The sequence below is a fragment of the Sinocyclocheilus anshuiensis genome, unplaced genomic scaffold (genome assembly GCF_001515605.1).
Source record: "Sinocyclocheilus anshuiensis isolate Anshui unplaced genomic scaffold, SAMN03320099.WGS_v1.1 scaffold1726, whole genome shotgun sequence".
In the NCBI taxonomy this organism is placed as follows: Eukaryota; Metazoa; Chordata; class Actinopteri; order Cypriniformes; family Cyprinidae; genus Sinocyclocheilus; species Sinocyclocheilus anshuiensis.
Window position 1 is genome coordinate 745,114 of NW_015546155.1, and position 6,865 is coordinate 751,978.

General features: G+C 36.6%; 2 long non-coding RNA genes across 2 annotated transcripts in view; one reads left to right on the top strand and one right to left on the bottom strand.

The window, feature by feature from the left end:
• Nucleotides 1-2,458, top strand: part of LOC107701345 (uncharacterized) — a 4,854-nt gene extending 2,396 nt beyond the window's left edge. The window contains exons 2-3 of the long non-coding RNA XR_001635636.1: nt 399-614; nt 2,348-2,458. This is a non-coding gene — a long non-coding RNA (uncharacterized LOC107701345). The remainder of the gene's footprint in view (nt 1-398; nt 615-2,347) is intronic.
• Nucleotides 77-6,865, bottom strand: part of LOC107701344 (uncharacterized) — a 15,592-nt gene continuing 8,803 nt past the window's right edge. The window contains exon 4 of the long non-coding RNA XR_001635635.1: nt 77-90. This is a non-coding gene — a long non-coding RNA (uncharacterized LOC107701344). The remainder of the gene's footprint in view (nt 91-6,865) is intronic.

The following is a 6,865-nucleotide window of genomic DNA, read 5'->3' on the forward strand; positions in this document are numbered from 1 at the left end:
TGTGTGGGAGAGAGAGAGAGAGAGAGAGAGAGAGAGAGAGAGAGAGAGAGAAATATTTTTCCACTACTTTTCCACACAAAACCTTTTTTTCTTCACTTCACTAAAGCTTATCCTTCTGTGTGAAATGGCATTCAAAACCCATTGCACTTCCCTAATGTAATGGGGGGAAAAAAATACAAATTTGAGTGTGAAAAGTGGCCGTTTCATGCCAGAATTAACCAATACGGCTGTAATGACTCATAGTGGTTGTTCAGCTGAAAAGGGAAGTTGTTTCAGAGGTGAGCCAAGCTATTACATTAAAAGAAAGATTATGAAGACATTTATTTTTATTTAGAATAATGTGCACTAATGAATCATCAACCACTAATTTCTAAAGAGATGTAGGCCTACTATTGCAGGTCTGACGATTGAAGACACTGGTATTTGGGTGGAAGATCAACAACAACACGTCCTTTACAAAGAAGTGATGGTACCACGGTACAACAATGCTGTCAGAGTTAAATGTGTTCTCAGAAGACAGGGACATAATCCACCCAGTGCATGAGGACAGACTGTAACAACACACACGATTCACATGCTAACTGAGATCGGACCTGGCACTTTCCAAGAATAGGGTAAAAAAAAAATGCAGTCATTTGTTTCTTTTTGTCAAATATCAATGCTTATTGCTTAACTTTCAGAAAATGTACATTATCAACTTCAAAGATCAAACAATTGCTATAACTTGCAACTGGTTTGTAAAATATGTTTTTATGTATGTTTTTGGGCTGCATTTACACCAGCAGACTTATTTTACAAAGCAATTGATTAAGAGTTTTGAAAAGCTCCATTTCTTCCATCACTACTGGTAATGCCATTTTATAATTTTTTTAAAATACTTAAATTCACTTAGACAATAAGAAAAAATAGTCTTAATTTAGTTTCACGTGTTGCTTTCAAGCCTTTTTATTACCTTGAAAATTAAACAATACAATTAAACAGTATTTCTAATGCTGTATGTTTAAAGGGGTCATATGATGTTGCTAAAAAGAACATTTTGTGTATTTGGTGTAATGAAATGTGTTTATGCGGTTTAAGGTTCAAAAAACACATTATTTTCCACATACTGTACATTATTGTTTCTCCTCTATGCCCCGCCTTTCTGAAACACGTCGATTTTTACAAAGCTCATCGGTCTGAAAAGCGAGGTGTGCTCTGATTGGCCAGCTATCTAGTGCATTGTGATTGGCCGAATTCCTCAAGCGTGTGACGGAAATGTTACACCCCTTACCATACTGTTGATGCCGTGTTCCAGCGCGACGAGACAAAACCAATAAAACCCATTACAAACTAGGCTTTTGTTGCATCCAGTGGGGACATAATTACTGATTATAATGACTTATACACATGGTGGCGGCGGCAACAATACTACAGCGAGAATCATAGTTACGCCTTCTTTCTTTGAGTATACATTTGTGCGGTGTTATGCAAATCTTGCCATACAGTGACGTAGACGTGGGGGCGTGTTTAAACGAGGCGTTTTAGAAGGGCATGGACGACTCTTAACTTTTATAAAGAATATCTCTTTGGGTTTGAGACTTCACTCAGTCATTTTTTGTTCATGTTGCGCCAACCAATATGGCAGCTGACTTTGACTTAATGTGCGGTCACATTAGCGAAATGTCAGCATAATTTCCCATGGAAAAGGTCCATGGAGATGTAGCCTATGAAGCATTGCTCACACAGGAGTTGCTTTTAAACCAAGCAGCTTTCTGCTGGTTCAACCAACATGAACATGAGCAAAATCTGTGTGGAAAAACGTCTCAGGTTACTTATGTAACCATGGTTCCCTGAGTAGGGAAGAGAGAGGATTCTTATTGGAATGACGGTCCACATTGATTTCGTCCACAAAATTTCACGTAAAGGTGATTGCACATTTATACTGACACCTAGTGGTGTGGATGTAGCATTGTGCAAAGCAATTGTTTTTGCTTGCTGATTTCATTGTAGAAACACCCTATTCACATTCAGTTCAAATTAGTATATTCTGTGAACGAAAATGTTCAATAATCACAGAAGTCATGTGATTTCATCATGTTGGCCCCCATTAGGTGATCTGCTCCACATATAGAATAGCTTTTATTAGGCTACTGAAATGAGTGGAGTGGGTGGAAGTCATTTGAAAGATTTTTAACAAGTGCTACTCATTTCTTTTATGGCAAAAATAAATTGTAATGAGAAAAAAAAAATCGAATGCACCTTAATGTGTAAACGACTGCTGTTATGATTGGCTGCCTTCATTGTGTGTGAAATAGCAACAATGCCCACACGTGGCGTTGATAAGCACTGGATTTGTGGCTGTCTGTAGGGTGTGATGGGTCTGATCTTCCTGTGTGTGGAGGATGTGTTTCAACTCATCAACTACTTCAGCTTCAGTTACTGGCTGTATTTAGGCATGTCTGTGGCCGGACTCATTTACCTGCGCATCACTCAGCCTGACAGACATGTCACAGGCCGGTCAAGGTAACTGGATCCATGCAGCGGTCCAGCATACACATCTGATTATTACATGGTGTTTGAATAACAGTATGTGTTATTCTGTGTGTTTGTTGACTAGGTCTTTTTCTCCATTAGCTCACATTAGCTCACATTGTTTCCCTTCGTCTACTGCCTGTGCAGTGTGTTCCTCGTGATCATTCCTCTGTACAGCGACACCATTAACTCTCTCATAGGAGTTGCTATCGCACTGTCTGGAGTGCCAATTTATTACCTGTGTGTCTACCTGCCTGAAGAGAAACAACCAAAATGGATTGGTAAACTAAATGGTGAGGATAATAATATTATACATTTATTAATGTAAGAGGATCAAAAAAATTAAGCTGCAAATTTCCTGACGTCAGATATGAATGCATTTAAATTTATAATCACCAACACTTAGGTTGAGAAGGTTTAGGTGTTGGTTCCGTGATCGATTTAAATTGACTTTACCAGTTTGACCTCTGTTTGACAAAAAAGTAAATGCAGCACAGTGGTGTAAATGTAGGTTTACAGAGTTATAAAGGCATAGCAGAAAAGATGTTTCATTGTAAGGGTCAGAGAGAGTAAAATGGTCATTCAAAAAATAGGAATTTTGCCACATGAAACACTAATATCTCATAGGATATATTATTTTATTTTAATATGAAGAAGCAGCAATTTCATGATTTGTAATTTTGAGTGTCAGGGAGAGTAACATGGTCATGAAAAAAATGAGAACTTAATAATATTAATATCTTACAGGAATTTTAATTTTATAACTGGAATATGCGGAAGCAGTGAAAGTCTTGATTTGTAATTGTAAGGGTCTGAGAGAGTAAAATGGTCATAAAAAATTGGGACTTAGGCAACAGCAACAACAACAAAAAAAACACTAATATCTCACAGGAATTTATTATAGTTTAATTTGATCTCATTTAATTTTAACTGTAATATGAAGAAGCAGTGAAAGGAAACATATCAGCTCTTTTTGACAGCGATGAACTGTTTTCCTCCTTTTTTTGTGTGTGCATATAGTCATGCTGTGAAAGCATTATAACCATAGCAGCTACCACTCCAACACAACAAACTTGTGACTATTATTCATGCAAGTTCACAGTTCTGCTTAATTTATTTTGTGAATCTTTTAACTAAATGCAAGCCAAGGAGTGGTTGGATGTTTTCTTTTGGTATGAAGGAGGACCTAAAATTCAGACTCAGAAATGTTTTATGAGATACAAAGTTATGTACACAACCAGAACTAGTCACAAAATGTTCAAGTTCATGCTTAAAATAATAAGGTTCATGCTTAAAATAAGAAAAAAATATTTCCCAATGGGATGGTGCAGGTAAAATGATAGGTAAATCAATGTATAATAATATTTTTTTATTTTGTTTTATAATTTAATTGGAAAATCTTTTTTTTTCAGTGTAACTACATTGCTCCTGTTTTCTCCAGCCTGTTTCTCTCTCTTTCCTCCATGCCAGATTCTGTCACCAAATACACTCCGATCATGTGCTACTGCTGCTTAAAGGGATAGTTCACCCAAAAATGAAAATTTGATGTTTATCTGCTTACCCCCAGGGCATCCAAGATGTAGGTGACTATGTTTCTTCAGTAGAACACAAACAAAGATTTTTAACTCAAACCGTTGCAGTCTGTCAGTCATATAATGGAATTGAATGGGAATCACGGCTTTGGGAGTCAGAAAAACATACACAAACAAAACCAAATTAAACCCTGCGGCTCGTGACGATACATTGATGTGTACAGACACGAAACGATCGGTCTGTGCAAGAAACTGAACAGTATTTATATTGTTTTCTACCTCTGATGCACTGCAATGTCTGCACTGTCCTGAGCACGTCCTTGACAGCCAGCGCGTCACGCGTCTTCTTCTTCTTCTTGCTTTACGGCAGATCGCAGACTTATAAGTGCATTACCGCCACCTATCTCTCAAATGGACCAAGTTAATACTTGTAGCAAAGTTTGTACTATTTTCTGCTTATTTTCATAAATAAAATAATTAATTTTTGTTCAATAAATATACTGTCATTAAAATATGTTAATATAAAAATTATATTTTAAAATACAAAAACAAAATGATGCTCGTGACGATACATTGATGTGTACAGACACGAAACGATCGGTCTGTGCAAGAAACTGAACAGTATTTATATTGTTTTCTACCTCTGATGCACTGCAATGTCTGCACTGTCCTGAGCACGTCCTTGACAGCCAGCGCGTCACGCGTCTTCTTCTTCTTCTTGCTTTACGGCAGATCGCAGACTTATAAGTGCATTACCGCCACCTATCTCTCAAATGGACCAAGTTAATACTTGTAGCAAAGTTTGTACTATTTTCTGCTTATTTTCATAAATAAAATAATTAATTTTTGTTCAATAAATATACTGTCATTAAAATATGTAATGTAAAAATACATTTTAAAAATATTTTTAAAGATTAGATTCTGAATGCATTGAAGGAAATCCCATAATAATTTAATATAGATTTACAGTAGTAACAACAAATGACATTTTATTATATGATGTATGATTAATATCAGATTTTTAAATATGATGGTTTCATTATAAACATGGTGATTATCTCTAAGGTGGACACACAACTTAACATATGATATTTGCTAGCTTATCTGAATCTAACCATGCCAGCTATTTATTATCATGTTAGCCTATTTATTGTGCCTTTCGCCCCAACAGCAGTGGCGCTTTTTACCCCAAATACCGTTATTATTAATTACCTTAAACAAAAATGAAAATCATCAAGAAGACATTTGTCTCAAAATCTATTCAATAAATTTAGAGATTCTCATTTGCTACAACATTTTTTTTTTTAAACAAACAAACAAACAAAAAATATCAAATATTAGATCAAACTTGCACAGAATCAGCTTTGCGTCAGGATCAGCCAAATTTTCACATGCATCTTGAAAAGCGGATGTTTTGGAAAGTGCTACTTCAAGTTGTTGTGCTATTAGTGGTTTAGAGGAAAATAAAATTAAAGGTGCCTTTAGCCCTGTTATACCTGCATGTAAAAAATAAAACACATAGGCCTGTAGACCTTTAAATGTAGGCTACACTATGTATTTACTGCTAGCCTACCTGGGGCGCCTGCAGGGTTTCACCTGAGGGCACGCACAGAGACGCATTTGTTTATTTATTGATGCATTTATTTATTTATGAATGAAGGCATCTCTAGACACGCATAAAAAAAACTCTTTAAACCTGAAAACGGCAAAAAAGCAACGGAATGGTCATAAGACATCCATCGCAATGTTCACATTGGAAAACAATGCGGGTGGAGACAAAAACCGTTTCGGTGTGAATCGCTTCGCTTATTCACACTCATAGGACTCAGGACAGCACAGCAGTAGCTGAATTTTTTTAAGTTAACTTTCAAAATGTAGTCTTTTGTTTTATTTGTTTGTAGTTGATTGTCCACTTCTTCCAGCACGGTCCTTGTGTTCTTGTTTGATTTAGACTACTGACTGAGAAACCGCTTTAGGATAGGCAGAGGGTGAACTAACTGAAGCTGTCTACACTGTCAAATTAATCTCTTACTTACATCTGCACATCTGCACTGTTTATGATCAGAATTCGCGATGAGATAGAGACTGCAGGATTCAGTCTGCGAGCAAATCTCGCAGCGATGACTCATCTGAACGCCTCTGATTGGCCATTGCATTCATAAACTCAACAGAATCGTGTGTGATTGGTTATAATGCGCAACGCTGCAAAACGTGTAAAAGGAAATATGATGCGATATGAGTAGATCTAAATGTAATGCTGCAGTCAACACTTTTGCTTTAATTTTCACTTTATTTGCGACAGCTGTAATAGATTTAACTGAGCAGGGGTATTTTTGTCCAATTTGGTGGCATTTTTGCCTCAAACCCCCGTTAATTTCAGACCCGTGGCCAAAGGCTCTATGCTTCAGTCAGTACGTTTACATGGATAACAATAATCTGATATTAATATGATTAAGACAATACTCTGATTAAGAATCTACCATGTAAACAGAGATTTTTGATTACCTTAATCCGGCTAAAGTCATATTCGAAGTAAACAGAAATCGAATTAAGACATGTGGAGTATTCCTATTTTAGTCGCATTACTGAAGTGCAGAATAGACATGTAAACACCTTAATCACATTATTACCGTCGTGAAGGACTTTTCGCCGCATTTTGCGACAGGATACACACAGGGCAGTGCTCAACCGTTTGACGGCAAATAAAAGAGCTTCAACACTACCGTCGTCTGTATGCACGTACAAATAATTAACTGCACTTGAAGCTTTCATAAAATTCAAAATGAAACACCCAAAACTGTACATGGCATCATCACGAAGAC